At 40.5% G+C, this 15155-nt stretch overlaps 1 protein-coding gene across 8 annotated transcripts in view; it reads left to right on the forward strand.

Moving 5' to 3' along the window:
* The window catches only part of EYA2 (EYA transcriptional coactivator and phosphatase 2), a 104899-nt gene that overhangs the window by 19481 nt on the left and 70263 nt on the right, over positions 1-15155 (forward strand). Inside the window, exon 2 of one of the 8 annotated variants that reach the window (XM_049817110.1) lies at positions 3637-3733. The exons of 6 other annotated variants lie outside the window; for them this stretch is intronic. The gene's annotated coding sequence lies outside the window, so the exon portion shown is untranslated. Of the gene's footprint in view, positions 1-3636; positions 3753-15155 lie in introns of those variants that run through there. One more of the 8 variants, XM_049817113.1, reaches the window with a different exon arrangement.

The raw sequence follows: 15155 nt of genomic DNA on the forward strand, positions 1-15155 counted from the left end.
TCTGAATTACACAGCTTTGGGAAAGCTCAATAATTCCTAATGGCTGAACATTCTATTTCTAAGCCTAGAAATCCTGCTTCTGACTAAAAAAAATTTTTTTTTTTTAAAAGGAGAATCTGGGGCTGAGTAGCTGCAACTTTCACTGTTTTGAATGTTTTTCAATCAATCTGGGGCTGAGTAGCTGCAACTTTCACTGTTTTGAATGTTTTTCAATCCTATCTTGGACCAGTGCAATGAAATAGAGTTACTGGTTGTACGCGGGCCTATGGATGTATCAGAACTGCCACCTGTTCAGGGAAAAGGAAATTGATACACTGAACAAAAAGTCTGCCAGCAATTGGAGAAAATGCTTTTCTGGCACAATTCTTACTTTAAGATGTTTATGCTGCTGAAGTATATTGTCACCTCGAGCTGTGCTTTGTTTGCTTGTTTACTGCTGCCTAGGGTCTATAAAGTAGAGATTGTCGCTAGTACCTGAAGCATCATAACTTTATGTTGCCAGCATGAGTCAAAATCTTGTGGGGAGAGAGGGAAAGACGACATGTTTCTATGTTCAAGAGCATGTTTCTTAGGTGGTTTTTTTTTTGGAAAGAGAAGGTCCAAAAAAGTGTGCTGCAAAACCATCATTACTTTGTGTCTTTGTAGATGGGAATAGCAGAATTATATACATGTGTCTGTTCCTATATAGTGAATATATGTTGGAAATATTTTAAAATGAGAATGATTGAATACCTAAAAACGTTCCCAACTCTAATATTTTCTCCTGCATCCAACATATAGTAGAGACCTTTTTTTGACATTTGATCTATACTTTTCATAGGTCTTTTATATACACAGAGGGATTTACTGCTTTGTAATCAAGCTGCTGAAGAAAAACGTTGTCCTTTTATTCACTAGGGATGACTGTAATAAATTAAAATGGATTCCCATTAGCCTTCCCTACTTAGTTGAACTGCTTAAAATTACTTTGGACTTTGCCCTTGCCTGCCCTCCTCACCTTTGCTCAAACATTTCTGCTTCCAGGAGTGCAGCAGTGTTGGTCCTAGAGCCTTACTTCTGTGACTGAAGTTACAATTCATTGCAGTCTGGAAGCAGAATACCAAGGTGGAGCCCATTTGGAGTTAAAATAAATGTTTAGTAGTTTTAAAAGTGTAATGCAGGGTCTAACTCACAGGTGATCTCTGGCCTCGTAGACTGCTGTAAGTGTTAAGAGCTGATTGTAGCTTGACTACATAGGTATTTTTCAGTAAGGCTGTAGGCATGCAGATGAAGATAGGTTGTTTTGGTTTTAGGGTTGTTGGGTTTTTATTGCTCCTGTGAGGTTTCTGTGGCAATAATGGCTTTACCAGCTTGTGGACAGTACTGTAGAGTTGAAACAACCAAATCTCTGAGGCCTGTCTGAGCACAGAAGTACATTTAAACAAGTATATGTAAAGTTCTGTCTTTCTCCTGCCTATTAAATGCAACCAGAATTACACTGATTTACAAAACAAACTGCAGGTTTAAAACTGCTGTTCCGTCAAATGTACAACTCTTGTTTTATAACTGGTAGTGCCCTAGTGGTAAATACATACACATTAATCAGTTGTGCTAAAGTAAAAAGAAAGCCACAACAATTATTAGACAGTATATATGCAATTCAATTTTGGATTGTCATTTTTAGTTATGATATGAATGGAAGGGCTGGATTTCTTACTGAGTTCCTAAATCTTGTGTCCTCCTACCTGTTACTTCTCTTTGTATTAAGGTTCTAAATTCAGGTTTTGTACTTCTCGTGGGCTTGGAATAGTAACTTGGAGGTGATTTGAGATGATCTCAGTGCAATGTTGTAATCTGGAGAACCTTAGAGAAGAAGCCATGCTTGTAACAGTGCAGAGAAATACATGGCATTACTGAATGGGATTTTTTTGAAATATTTCAGTGAAGTAAATGTGCATGAGGAATGGATAGAGGAATAGTGATAGGATTGACAACATTTTTTTAAACAATATAAAAATCACTTGTTTACCTGTAGAAGTCTGACTAGGTTGGCTTGTTTCCGTGCCAGGAAAGCACGCAGGGCAGGCCCAGAATGACCCCATGTTTGTGGCGTACAAGATGGTTCAAACATCTGACTTTGGAGGCACTGCTAGTGGAAAATCCCCCTGGCTAACCTTGGGCATGCACACACTGATAGATGGCATGCTTATTAATGCTTAAAAATTAATGCCTTATTTTTATATACAATGAAACTGGATAGAGCTCCAAGTATGCCTCAGCGCACCCATATTGGAGTATAATGCACTAGGGAGAGAGCTAACCACAGCCTTCAGAAACACAGCACACTTGTGGGAAGGTGGCAACTGAAAAACAAGCTCAAATGGCATTCTGCCATTCTTGCAGCAGCCTACTTTTATAGGAATTAGTAGCTATTGCCAGTCCATATGATTCAGGAAAAGTTCCAAAACTGTCCTATACATCCCTGCTATTCCAATTTTGAAATATATTTTGTTAAGCAAGGGCTAACTTGTCTGAACAGTAAAAAGCAGCCATAAGGATTCTTGGCTGGTCATAGTGAAGATCTCGCATCTTAAATATTTTCAGCTATCTGTGATTATTCCACATAGGTAAAAATAACTGATAGTCTGTGTAAATTTGAATAAACACAAGGAAACCACAAGCTGACTGCAAATATTGCCTGAAGAAGAAAAACGTATCGTGTATGTCATTGATCAAATTAATCAAGTCATAACTGAGGGCAGTTTGGTATCACTAGTGTTTTCTGGTCAAGAAGATGCTAGGACTAGGGTACCTTGTGGGGGACATATTATGGGTTTCAGATGCATTGTACGGCATAGGGCATATCTGCGCAAGAAATGTGAAAAATTACTGAAGCTTCTGAGGCTATTTTTGGAATCTCTACTCATGTATTTTGGGCCATTGGGGTGCCAAGGGCAATATTGTGAGCAGCTGAGAAAAGGAAACATGCTCCCCAATTTTGCAGTTGCTGGTGTGCACTTGCATCCTGGGAGGAGAACAAACCATGCAGAGTGTTTGCCCAGTAAGGCTTGTCTCTGTTCCAAAGCAAACTCTGGGCTTTTTGCATATGAAAGTACGCAAGAATTCATAATCTGACCCTCTATATTATTTGTGTGTATACATAACCTGGAATTCATTGAAGAAATCCTTGCTGTAGCTCTCTAGCTCTGCACTGTTTGGGAGCAATGCAGAGATGAGAATGGTCTTAGCGATTGCAAGAAGTTTCATACAAAACCATGAGACTGAAAGAGCTTATCACTGGTGAGGGAATGATCTCTGGCATTTCATAAATCATCAGCAGTACTAACATGCTAGTTGGAGATTTGTATCATTGGCAAATTAATTACGTTAAGGAACACTCTCGTAGCAATGCTGGATCCATGATGCTGTGCAACGCCTTTCTGCCAAATAAACTGCAGAGAGAGGGGCCTGGAGGATGGGAGGTGGAGAGGAGAAGCCAGGCTCAGCTTTCATATTACCTCAGTGTTGTCCTTGATAGCAGTCTTTAAAAATATTTAAACAAAAGGACAGCTTCTTAGAAACTCAACTTACGCTATTGGCAGAATATGAGGAAAGAGTGATTTCTGGTTCTGACATCTTCAGTTTCCATCCTTACAGGAGGCATCCACAGAAGTTTGCTCTGTTGCCTTCCAAGTCTGTAACATCTCTGCATCCTCCAGCCCTGGAATGTACACAGTCATCAGGCTGCTCTAACGTAAGGAAGAGTAGAGATGGTAAGAGGTGCAGTATTTTTATAGGCCACAGGAAAACCCCATTTTGAAGTGAGAACTAAACCTGAAGTTCTGCCCACCTGAGTACTCCTGTTGAAAGCCATAGAGCTTTTGTTGGCATGAACCCAAAGTTTTGGTGTAACTGAGGGTAATTTTGCCAGCCTTTCTAGAAATTCATTTACTCAGTTATTCATAAATTCATGCGGTATTCCTGTAACTCTGTTTTCCCCTTGAATTCACTGAGCTTCAATTTTGAATTCTAAAACCAATTAGCAGTATTCCCATGCATTGCACTTTTGAATGCATACTTGAATTTAAGTTTCCTTACAGCTAAGGTTAATGTTTATACCACTGCTTCTCTGATGTTGTCTCTTCTTCCCTTTAAAAAATAAACATAAACATATACCACCAAAAAAAAGTGGTGGACTATTAAATCACACCAATTTTCAGTTGCTGGGTGTTGCCTGCAAATTCAGTGCTATAGCAATGCAAAAGACAAACAGAACCATTCTGTATCTAGATACTTGATAAACTGACTTGTATGTAGCCTTTATTTGGCTTTTTTCTTTGACTGTACTTTTGTATTAACCAAAATTGAATGCTTCCACTAAGAAGCAGTGCAACTAACTTCAGCAGCCTGGAGTCAGGAGAGTGTGTATTTCAGGTGTTGCCACCCTTACATTAGTCCAGAGACCACCGCTACTCATTTTGTGTTCTGGTATAAGTCAGGTAACTACAGCTACTGACTAAACTCACAGTATAAATCTGCTGTGTTTGAAGACAGCTGTTAGATTAGTTCTCTCAATTCTGCTGTGCCAGTGGATGCCAGCAAGTTCCCAATTTAAATGCTTTTTAATGCTTTGTACAGCACTGGACACATTTTATAGAGCTGAGTAGGAGATATGCTATGTTGTGCTTAATAAACTACTCTTTAAAATATCCATGATTCAGCTGCTTGTATGGAAAAATGTATGCTTAACTTTGAGAAAAATTTTAACTCTTATAGCTCTCTCAGTGTCAGGCTATTGCTTTTTAAAACTTGGATTTCTGCTTAAGGTGTATGTAGGTGCTTTTCAAAGTATTTGTCCCACATATTTACTGGCAAACTGGTATGTGGCAGGACAAGGAAAAAGTTGTGTTTTTCACGTAGATGTTAACCTTTTCCCCAGCAAGCCAGAAACTTGAGTTCTTGTGGACAGCCCTATGACAGAGGGAAATAGATGGAGTGTAATTCTAGTGGAAACTTGGTTTTTTGTTTATAAATTGTACTGCAAGTTTTTGGTGTTTTTTTTTGTTTGGTTGGGATTTTTTTTCCATCCAGTGCACAGAGAGGAACAGGGATTGTGGTTTTCAGTAGTACTCTGTAACATTTCAAAAGGCTTTTCTCAGGCCCATGTCCCAGGAGCTTTTTTTACTTTTATGTCACACATTCTTCTGATTTTGTGTTATTTTTCTCACTGATTTTTGTCTTGCTCAGCTTCTATCCTACTGACACATGCACAGTAAGGAAGTAGTTCCTAGACCAGTTTTAGAGGGAGAGGTTCTGGTACAAGCTGTCCTCTCTTACGAAAGCTTGCAGTTCAGGATCTTTGTTGCATCCATTTACTCTGTAGTATCTGTTGCTGAAAATGCACCTTATTAACCTTCAGGAACTGTTAGAAGTGAAAGATGCAGGATTTAAAGATGTTAGATGAGCCCCAATGCTAGTTTGCAAAGAGAAGCTAAACTAAGTGAAGCTGGTTCTCTTAATTGTGCCATTTCAATTCCATGCTTAAATTTGCAGCTGAACTGAACTGGGCTCCTAAAGAATCAAAATCCCACAAGCAGGCACACAGGCAGTCTTTGTGATGACAGCCTGTAAAACCAGCAGCTGTCCAGGGGTTAGCAGATTGGTTATGCTTCATGTGAACCATGGCGGGACATGTGCTAAGAGAAGATGCACAACATACCTAGCACCTATTGCTTGAGGGTAGAAACAGACCAACTGGAATAGAATGACTGGGACAGCAGAGTTACACAGCCAAATGTGAATTAAAGAGAGAATTTAGCTATGCAAAAGTTGGGTGTAGGAAGGAGGAGAGATGTTATGTGGTCTAGGAGAAAATAGGAATGTGAGAGCTTCTGTTCTGTATTGACAACTGCAGGTGATGCCTGCCCTCTGCATTGGCAGAAGAGCAGAGAAAAGTTGTAAAGTAGTAAGGAAAAGTCAGAAATATGCTGGGTTTATGGCATTTTTAGTAGATGTAGGGTTGCTTTTCTGTCTCTGGCATTTGTATAGTTTTGTCCCTCGCGCCGTTGTGCTGACTTACCTGAGTCCAGGACATTATCTTCATGGTTTTGAGCTCAGTGTGATCAGAAGTGGAAAAATGCAGTAATCCCTACTTTACAGAGAAGGGAAATAGAGGCAAGCAGATTAAATATGAGTTGGCTTTGTAAAATACTCTGGTAACAGGAAACCTGTGGCTGACACAGAACTGAATCCACGTCTCCCTAATAAGAACCCTAGCCACTGGACTATGGCATCAATTTGCCATTTCTGACAATTCCACTTGAGAAAAAAAGTAATTTTTTTTTTCCCCAATTGCAGTTTTATTGGTGTTAGTATTTTATGGTGGATCTCTAATTAGTAGTTCAGGGAAATTAATGTAGTACTGTAATTTGCCCGAGCTCAAACCCCTTTACTCCAATTTTTGTTTTACTCCTGTATATGCACTAGTAAAAAAAACCCTGAAATTAGACACAATCTCCTTTGTCCTTGTTTTTCACTAGAGGTACCAGGACTACTTTCTGGGAAGAAGAAAAAGAGGTGAGCTGCTGTATTTCCTTTGGAAGCCAAGCACTGCATTCAGACATTTTGTACAGTTGATTTTTACTTTTTTCAGTAGCTCATTGCTGCAAAGTGGGGGTCAGCAAGAGCATCTTTGCGTGCTGCTTATAAGTGAATTGGACATATCTGTGCCATCCTGTAGTAGCTGGAGGGAGGAAATTATTTTTTATTCTTTTGTCTGTTGTAGAAGTTATTCCATAAAAGTGTCAGAGATAAACTGTGCTGAAGGCAATGAGCTGAAGTTAATCCAATGTCAGGAAATGCATCAGCTGTTGAACCAGGCTGTCGGGCTGCTCTTCTGGGCTGTGCAAGGGTGAGGGCCTTTGAAGTCCCATGTGTGTGAAAGAAATTTGCCTTTGAGCTAGGGATATTGCAGATCAAATCTGACTTTTAAGTCTAAGGCAGTCACCTTCTTAACGGCACATGTAAGCTTGTTCTCAAATATCCAAGAAGCTAAAGTTGGCTTTTACTTGCAGCTGAATTTCCTAATCTGTACAGATGATAAAACTCTTAGGTTATTTGAATGAACTCTAGGTAGCTACCATTTTCTGTACCTGCAAGAAATTTTCCTGAGCTGTCTTGACATCCTGTAAATGAAGCAGTCGTCTCTGTTGCTGTTTTGAATCTTAGCACTCTTATGTTTACAGTAGTCCCCTGACTTGGCATTGTGCTTGATCAGTCACTGTTGACAGGTGGCCTCAGAGGTTACGAGCTGTATTGCAGAGTAGCTTCTTGAGAGTTGGACTGGCGTTCCCAAGGGTAAGTGGTGTATATATATAACACGATAGGAGGAAACTGGTCTTTAGTGAAACAGAGTGGTCTTTAAGATCCTAGTTTTGTCATTGAAGCTGTAAACCTCTTCCAGTAAAAGATACTGTGGTTTGTGGACATTTAAAGTTGTCCTCTGTTTTCAGATTTGACCATTTTGTTTGAAGAACTTGAAGCCATCTGGCAAAAAGTTAGGTCATAGCAATCAGATCCTATTTTTTTCAGTTGGTTTGATTTTGTGTGTGTGTGTGGGGGGGAAGTCAAGTTTTCACCATTAAACCAATTCTTGCTTTTCATCTATGCCTAAGTAAGTTGCAACAGGTGGCTGTAACTTTTATATGTCTTCACACACAAACACCATGTTGCATATCCCATTAGGAGTGCTTGTCAGTACTATTTGTGAAAGGGCATGGTTACTACTGAGGATCAGATAAATCACTTGAAATCTGCTTTGAATGTTCTTACATGTTTTAGTGCTAACCAGATTGGCAAAAAGTTGTTATGGCACCACACATGCTTCTGATTTTATCTGCCTGGTGAAGGTGGTCTCTTGTTTGAGAGTTGGTGCTTATAGAGTTTTGAAATTTGGGATGGAATATGGAGTTTTTCAGCTAGGTAATGAATTAAAAAAAAAATTAGTAGCAATTGAAAAATGCTGCTATTACATGGCTGTCTAGTTGTCTGTCTGAAATAAGCTAGTGGCATCTGTCCAGTTGCAGGCAGATGTCCACATCACAAATCATCAGTCTTTTATATAGAGCAGAGAAAATCAGCCCACGCTTTTTCAGTTCAAGCCGAGAGGGATACAGTGAGGAAAACTTGCATTTCTCTTCTCCATTCCATCTGCATTTAAAAAAGAAAAATACATGTGCACATCTCTTCCCAGAGCACTGCTACAGCATTGAGTAGGAGCAAATTCCTTCTCGGGAAAGCATAACTGAAAAGTACTGGAAAGAGAAATTTGTTGAGACAGGTATGTTCCTGTATGGATCAAGTATTTTTCTTTGAATAATCTAATGGAACTTGAAGTTGCGCACAGAGATTTTCCTGCCTAATAGGTAGCTAGGTGGTGGTTTTTGTAGGTTCAGTTTGGTATGATGGACATATGAAAGGCATGGTTATGTTACACTTTGATCCCTGCTACTGCCCTTAATTTTGACATGACATTGTAAAACTCCTTAGTTTTCATATATAAGTAAGTGCTAGATTAAGTGGTTAGCTAATTGATGTCTTTGTTCCAGTAACAAAACCATGGTCTCTTTCAGCACTTTTCCATTTACTGCTCTGTATGCTGTTTATGGCAGCAATGGCAAACCTTTTCAGTATGTCTGCCAAATTTATTTTAAAGATCATGGTGTTTGGTGCCAACCCTAATCTCTCTTGGTGCCAAACTTGGCTCCATCAGCGGTAGCTCTACATTGTTAGTCTTGTGCAACAGTTGCATTACATCATGGTGAGAGGAGGAAAAGGGATTTTAAAAATTCCAGTTATTCAAATGCAGTAGTCACAGGGGGGAAAACAATACTGAAAACAAAACTCCTGCAGTTCAAATGTCAGTGTCCCTCTGTACCTTGGTAAGTAATTTGAGGCCTGTTTAATATCACAAAATGGCACTTTCAGGAAGTGTTTTTCTTTATCAGATTAGACTTTGCAAAGGAAACAAGGATGTTTGTGTGAATGGCATTGGGTTGGTGCATTTGTCATTTGGTTTTCAATTCCATGCTGTGCTGCGGTGTATCAGTGACAGGATGGCAGGATGTCTGCAAAGGTGCTCCGTAACTCTTCCTTGTTCGGTAATATCCTCTGGTCATCCCTGTAAAAATCCCGTTCCTCTGTCTTGAAAATAAACCTGATGCTAACAGCTTTGGGATCTTGGGCCCAGATTAGCTTTCACCGGGACTTAAAGAAAAAGCTTCAGCCTATTATCACACCAAAACTCTTGGGAAATCAGACCTCAGTCAACCTGAACCCACAAAGTGAATCAAGAGGTCCCATATATTATTTCTATGTTGTTATTTTAGCCTGACTTTCAAATATCCACAGAAACAAATTATTAATGGAATAAATACCAGGAAAACACCATGTGAACGTTTGCTCTGAGCAAACTCCTTTTCCCCTTGGCTGCTTCCACACTAATAATTGGCATGAGTGACAAATCACAGTGCAGTTATTGCTCGACCATTGCTTTTGATTAGCTGTCATGTTCTTCTAACATCCAGAAGGTATGCAGCAATTAGGTTATGTTCCTTTGCTCACTGCTGTTGTACTGTAGCTCTTTAAAATGAGAAGTTGGCTCCACTTAACTTTTATCTATCAACTACCATCATCAGCCTGTCTTCTGATTCAGAATATCCCTTCTGAACCTTCCAGTTAAGTACAGGAACAACAAAATTTACAGTTTGTTATTTCTAATGATGAAGTAACCAACTTTCACTACAGAAATAATATTCACCAGCAGAGTAACTCCTACATATTTCACACAGGTTCTTGAAGACCTTAACCTAAACAATAACTTCTTCTAGTGTTTTTAAAAGCATAGGATGAGCTCAGTGCTGTAAAAATGAGTTATCTCGTGTGCATGTAATTGCCAGTAATGACAGCACAAACCTTTCTGCATTTGTATGGACAGATGAAACCTTGCACATGGAGGTACCCAAGGTCCAGTAACCAAGAATTACTGGTGTGCAGAACTGCTTGCTCTAAAGTTAAATAAGCCTTTAACAGCACTGTAATAGGGAATGGGTAAAGGAGATGTGCTGTGTATGGCCAATGAGTTAGTGTCAGAGCTGGGAATTAAAACTTTGAATTCTTGGCTGTAACATGTAGAAAACATTTCCTTCTTCAAATAAGTTTTTTGAGATCAATAATCATTATTAATAATGACATTTGATTTTTATTTTATTAAGAGTCAAAAGAGGGGGGGACAGATGGCTTTAATTATATCAGTAAACAAGAGGAGGGAAGGATAACTTCTTGAAGTTCAGCTGAGTGATAGCCTCTCCTCCAAGACCACTCTCTGCTCTTTCCAAATGAAGAGAAAGGATTGTGACTAAGTGAACATTAGAAGCTTATAAATTTGATTTATTTAACCACAATATTTACTAAATCCAGATTGGTAACCTGATTTACTTAAAGCAGGGAAGGTATATCAGAGTACAGTTGGATTTCATAATCCACGAGCAAATCAGCTATATGTTCAGGCCATGCACTTGGAAAGCAGCTTCAGGGTTAAGTGGTAATGAGCAAGCACCTGCATTCATAGTGCTTTTCATAGCAATTGCATTAGTGCTGTACAGGCTTTGCCTACAGCATTTATGAAGAAGAGTGTGTTAAGCAGGATCAAAAGGAGGGAATGAGCTCTTTTTACATTATTAGGCTTTACTGGTTTGACTCAACATGTTTGAAGGTGGTCCAGCCAGAAATTCAATGTTGATCACAGAATGGTCTAAACTTTGTGAATCTGGTATTTCCATAAACCTTAGCACTAACAGAGCAGTTTTATTCAGAAGTCCCATAGGCTTAACACCGTCATTCCTGTTTTATCGATAAGGAGAGCAAAGCAGGAGGGTTGAAGGGTGGCTTTCCCTAGCAAGAGCACACGGGCCTATTGACTTTGGTATTAAATGTGCTGTCCCAGTTTTGCAGAAGTGCCCTCAGACCAGGTAGCAGGGTTTGTGTCCCACTGCTGCCACAGACGTGCTCAATCAGCAATTACAAGGTCTGATTTAGTGATGTTTTAGTTAAGACCACAACAAGGAAAATTCAATATTAAAAGAAGAACCCATCCCCCCCCCCCCCCCCCCCCCCCGCCCTGAAAACCCTAACCCAAAAATCTATCGGACAGAGAGAAGCAATTAGGGAAGCCAGCTTTGGGAGGGTGGGGGAGTGGTGTTAGATTTTTTTGTTCTCCCTCATGTGTAGTAATGGACTGCCACAAAGATTTTTTTTTTTAAACTTTTTTTCTTTTAAATATGAGGAGCTGAGGGATGGTTGGGATGCTGCTTAAATTCCAGACTATGACAGCAAGCCAAAGCAGTACAGGGTTTTCAGACACATTGTTAAATTGTATTATACTTCCAGTTTCTTAAGGAAGTGTCTTCAGTTTTAGAGACACCAGAGACTTTGTCCTGTTTCCTTCTGGTATTTAAGGGCATCAATTGTGTTTAGGACAAAGAGGCTGGCATTTGTGTTTTCTCTCATCAAGATACTTCATAATTAGATGAAACAGTGTACTAAAGATATAAAACATGATTATAAAACATTTGTTGCTTCTGAATTCTTGAGAATCATCTTCCTTGGATTATTCCTGCAGACAGATGAGATAATCTTCCCTCACTGGGGGCAGAAGGGTGGGAAAAGAGAGTCCCAATCAAAGAAAGATGCTTTCAGTCTCGTACATGTACAACAGACCTTCCTCTTTGCTGTCTTTTCTGGTCAGAGAAAGTCTGACTTGGGGGATTTAACCAAGGAGAGGGTACGTCATTCTCACTCCAGCCTCACCTGTACTGTTATGCTAGACTTTTTCCTCACATCCAAGGTCCTTTTACTAACTTACATTTCATAGTTCTTTTCCCATAGCTCTTTTTGAATTATTATTCCCTGAATGCTACTCCTTTACAGGCTGAGAATGGAGGTGCTGACACAGGCCTGTTATAAAGAGGCAGCCTTACCTTTCTCACTGGGTTGTTGGAGCCATTGCAGGACTCTGGCAGGTTTAGGAAGTAAATCAAAAGGGTGAAGAAATTCTCATAGTCTGGGAATGGAGAGCTTTTGGACCAAAAATGAGTGAGAGAACATGCCCTGAAGGACAGCTCTCGTGCCTCACCTCCTTCTTGGCTGTCTTGTATTCAGGATGGTAATTATTCATCAGCATGGATATTGATACTGCAGCAGTGTAACAGATTTCACCTAAAGATTTCAGAGCATTTCCCAGCCCCTAAAAGGAGCTTAATTGGCAGTTTATACTGTATTTTGCAGTTTTACAGAGGCCTTAATGTAGTCATGAGAAACTTGCCCAATTTGTTAGTGACAGAGCTTGGGAGCAAGACTAGAATTGCAATTCTCGGTTGTCTCCTTCAACAACTACACGTAGTTTTCCCTAGCTGATGTCAGACTCAGCCTTGTGACAACATGCACCTTTATACTGCACCACACTGCTGTTTGTAGAGGCAGCTGCCAGCCCTACAGCATCTAAGGCCCCAGTGCATATACGCAGCTGAGGCTGCCTATGATGTCCTTCAGGCAGGGGTTGGTCAGGACCTTCTAAGAGAGTCTGGATTATTCAATCCATCTTGTTTTCCCTGGATCATTCATATGAGATAGCTGCAAAGGTAAATATGACCACTGAAGATATCCAGGCCAGTACAAACTGTGGGTCAATGCATGCTTGGCTCATGTCAGGGTTAGCGCAGGTCCATGTCTCCTCCTGTCTGTCCGTAGAACGATGCTTTTGCAGGACAGTGTTTAGCAGTATTACACCTGTGGACAATGTGGATGCTAATGTGCTCAAAACACCCAAGCACGTTTTTCTAAAATCTCCTGCTGTTGATGCAGTGGTGGTAGCAGTGCTGAGTCTGACATGGTCTGGTCACAGGGAGTAAAACAAAGTGCTTGCCGTGTTGGAGGTACTCAGCAGAAGCTGCCATGTGTTACTTCAAGATAAACTGCAGCCCTAGGGAAAATTTTATATATGTAATTTTTGTTGTTGCTGTTTATTTAGTACAACAGTACCTGGAAGTCCTACTGAGAGTAGGACACAGGATCAAAAGGAGGGAATGAGCTCTTTTTACATTATTAGGCTTTACTGGTTTGACTCAACATGTTTGAAGGTGGTCCAGCCAGAAATTCAATGTTGATCACAGAATGGTCTAAACTTTGTGAATCTGGTATTTCCATAAACCTTAGCACTAACAGAGCAGTTTTATTCAGAAGTCCCATAGGCTTAACACCGTCATTCCTGTTTTATCGATAAGGAGAGCAAAGCAGGAGGGTTGAAGGGTGGCTTTCCCTAGCAAGAGCACATGGGCCTATTGACTTTGGTATTAAATGTGCTGTCCCAGTTTTGCAGAAGTGGGACAAGACAGTCCTTCCCACCCACACAGTGTTGAGCCTCAGGGCAAATCCATTGCCCTGGCAGGCACATACACAGAAGAGGAACACTTGTCCTGCAGATTGTGTAGGGAAGGCACACAAAGGTCAGAAAGTACAGTGGTGGCAGAGAGGACTTGCCTAGGGATCAGGTGAGTTACCAGGGGCAGAGTGGGGAGAAAACCCCGGGTTTTCTGAGTCTCAGACCAGGGCTTGATCTGCTATTTCTCTGTAGCAGAACTAATTTGTTCTCACTGTGTCCTCTGTGAGAACTGGTCTTGTGTGAGCAACACCCTTTCCTGCACAGTTACCTGTGGATTTTATTAAAAGCATTACCTCTCAAACATTGTGGGCAAGTATCTTCTAGTACATTCATTTTTCTCTGGAAACTTCATGAATGATGCGTCACTACCCTTTGAATCAGGAGTTCTTTAGGATCTGGCTGGTATAAATGTTTATGGGTAACCATGCACATTTAAATCCACAAGAACGTGAAGCCATCCATCTGTGGACAAAGACAGCTGCCGGCGCTCCCTGCAGCCAGCACTCCCAAAGGTAAAGCCATCCGGCACTAAACTTCCTGGAAAATGTTTCCCTTTGGCACTCGTTCCAGCTAATGGCCAACTTTCACTGCGTGAAACCATCTTCGTTTCTCTTGGTTTTAAGAAATTATCCAGCTCCTCTCTTCCTTCCCTTGACTGCTGAGTAGCAGAAGGAAAATGAGGTTGCTACTAATGTTCAGCTCAAACTGAAACAAAGTGAAATGGACACGAGTGGGACACATGGCTCGAAACATGTTGTGTATGCAGTGAGAGAATGTTGCCCTGTAATTCATGGATGTATTCAGCCAGCAGTCGTAGCTTCCATAGCAGCACTCTGCTGCTTCAGGCCTGTCTGGCGATGGTTTCTGTGTGCTGTTTGCATGGTGTTTTCCCTCCTGAGCCCTGTGCAACTAGTGATGACTTCTTTGTCTTGTCCTGCTGTATTGAACATAGTTTTACAGAAGTTATTACTTGCTGCATTCAATATATAGTTTTACGCAAATTACTACCTAAAAATAGATTCTGTCATGCCATGTTGCAATGTGGGAAAGGAAAGCTCTGTTTTCCACTTGCAATTTTTCATTACTTTCTGAAGCAGATGTTCTTCTGTGATGTTTAGTGCTTTATTGTCTCTACTTCATCTTCGTCTGGTAGAGCTGAAGTAGTTTCTGGCTGCTTAATTTTGCTTGTGTAATTGCTTTACGTTACAATGTATTAATATGAATGTTTTACAAAATAATGCCCCAGCTCTGCAAACACACATACCAGTGTCCGCTCCTGAGAATGATTCTTTTTTCTGCTGGTAAGACTAGAGTTTCATGTCCAAACATAGGTGGTACTCCTTCCTCACCGTGGCATGTGTAAAGCAGAAAACTGAGTAAGGGCCCCCCCCCCCCCCCGCCCAAAAAAAAAAAAAAAAAACCAACAAAACAACAAAACCAACACACCAAAACAACACAACAACCAAACAAAAAAACCCCAACCAAAACCCAGGTTCAAACCCTACTGGCAAGAAATGATTAAAAAACATAATAGAGGGAACAGTATAAAAGTACTATCCTCGGTCCCATGGTGGCAAACGTGGAGGTGAGCCACTAGCGTGGACGTGGGGGAGCATGCTCAGAGGAGGATTGTGGGCAACGGAAAGAATCTTTCATGTATTTCTGTACGAGGAGGCAGCTT

The sequence above is a fragment of the Accipiter gentilis genome, chromosome 14, assembly GCF_929443795.1.
Source record: "Accipiter gentilis chromosome 14, bAccGen1.1, whole genome shotgun sequence".
NCBI classification, from domain to species: Eukaryota; Metazoa; Chordata; class Aves; order Accipitriformes; family Accipitridae; genus Astur; species Astur gentilis.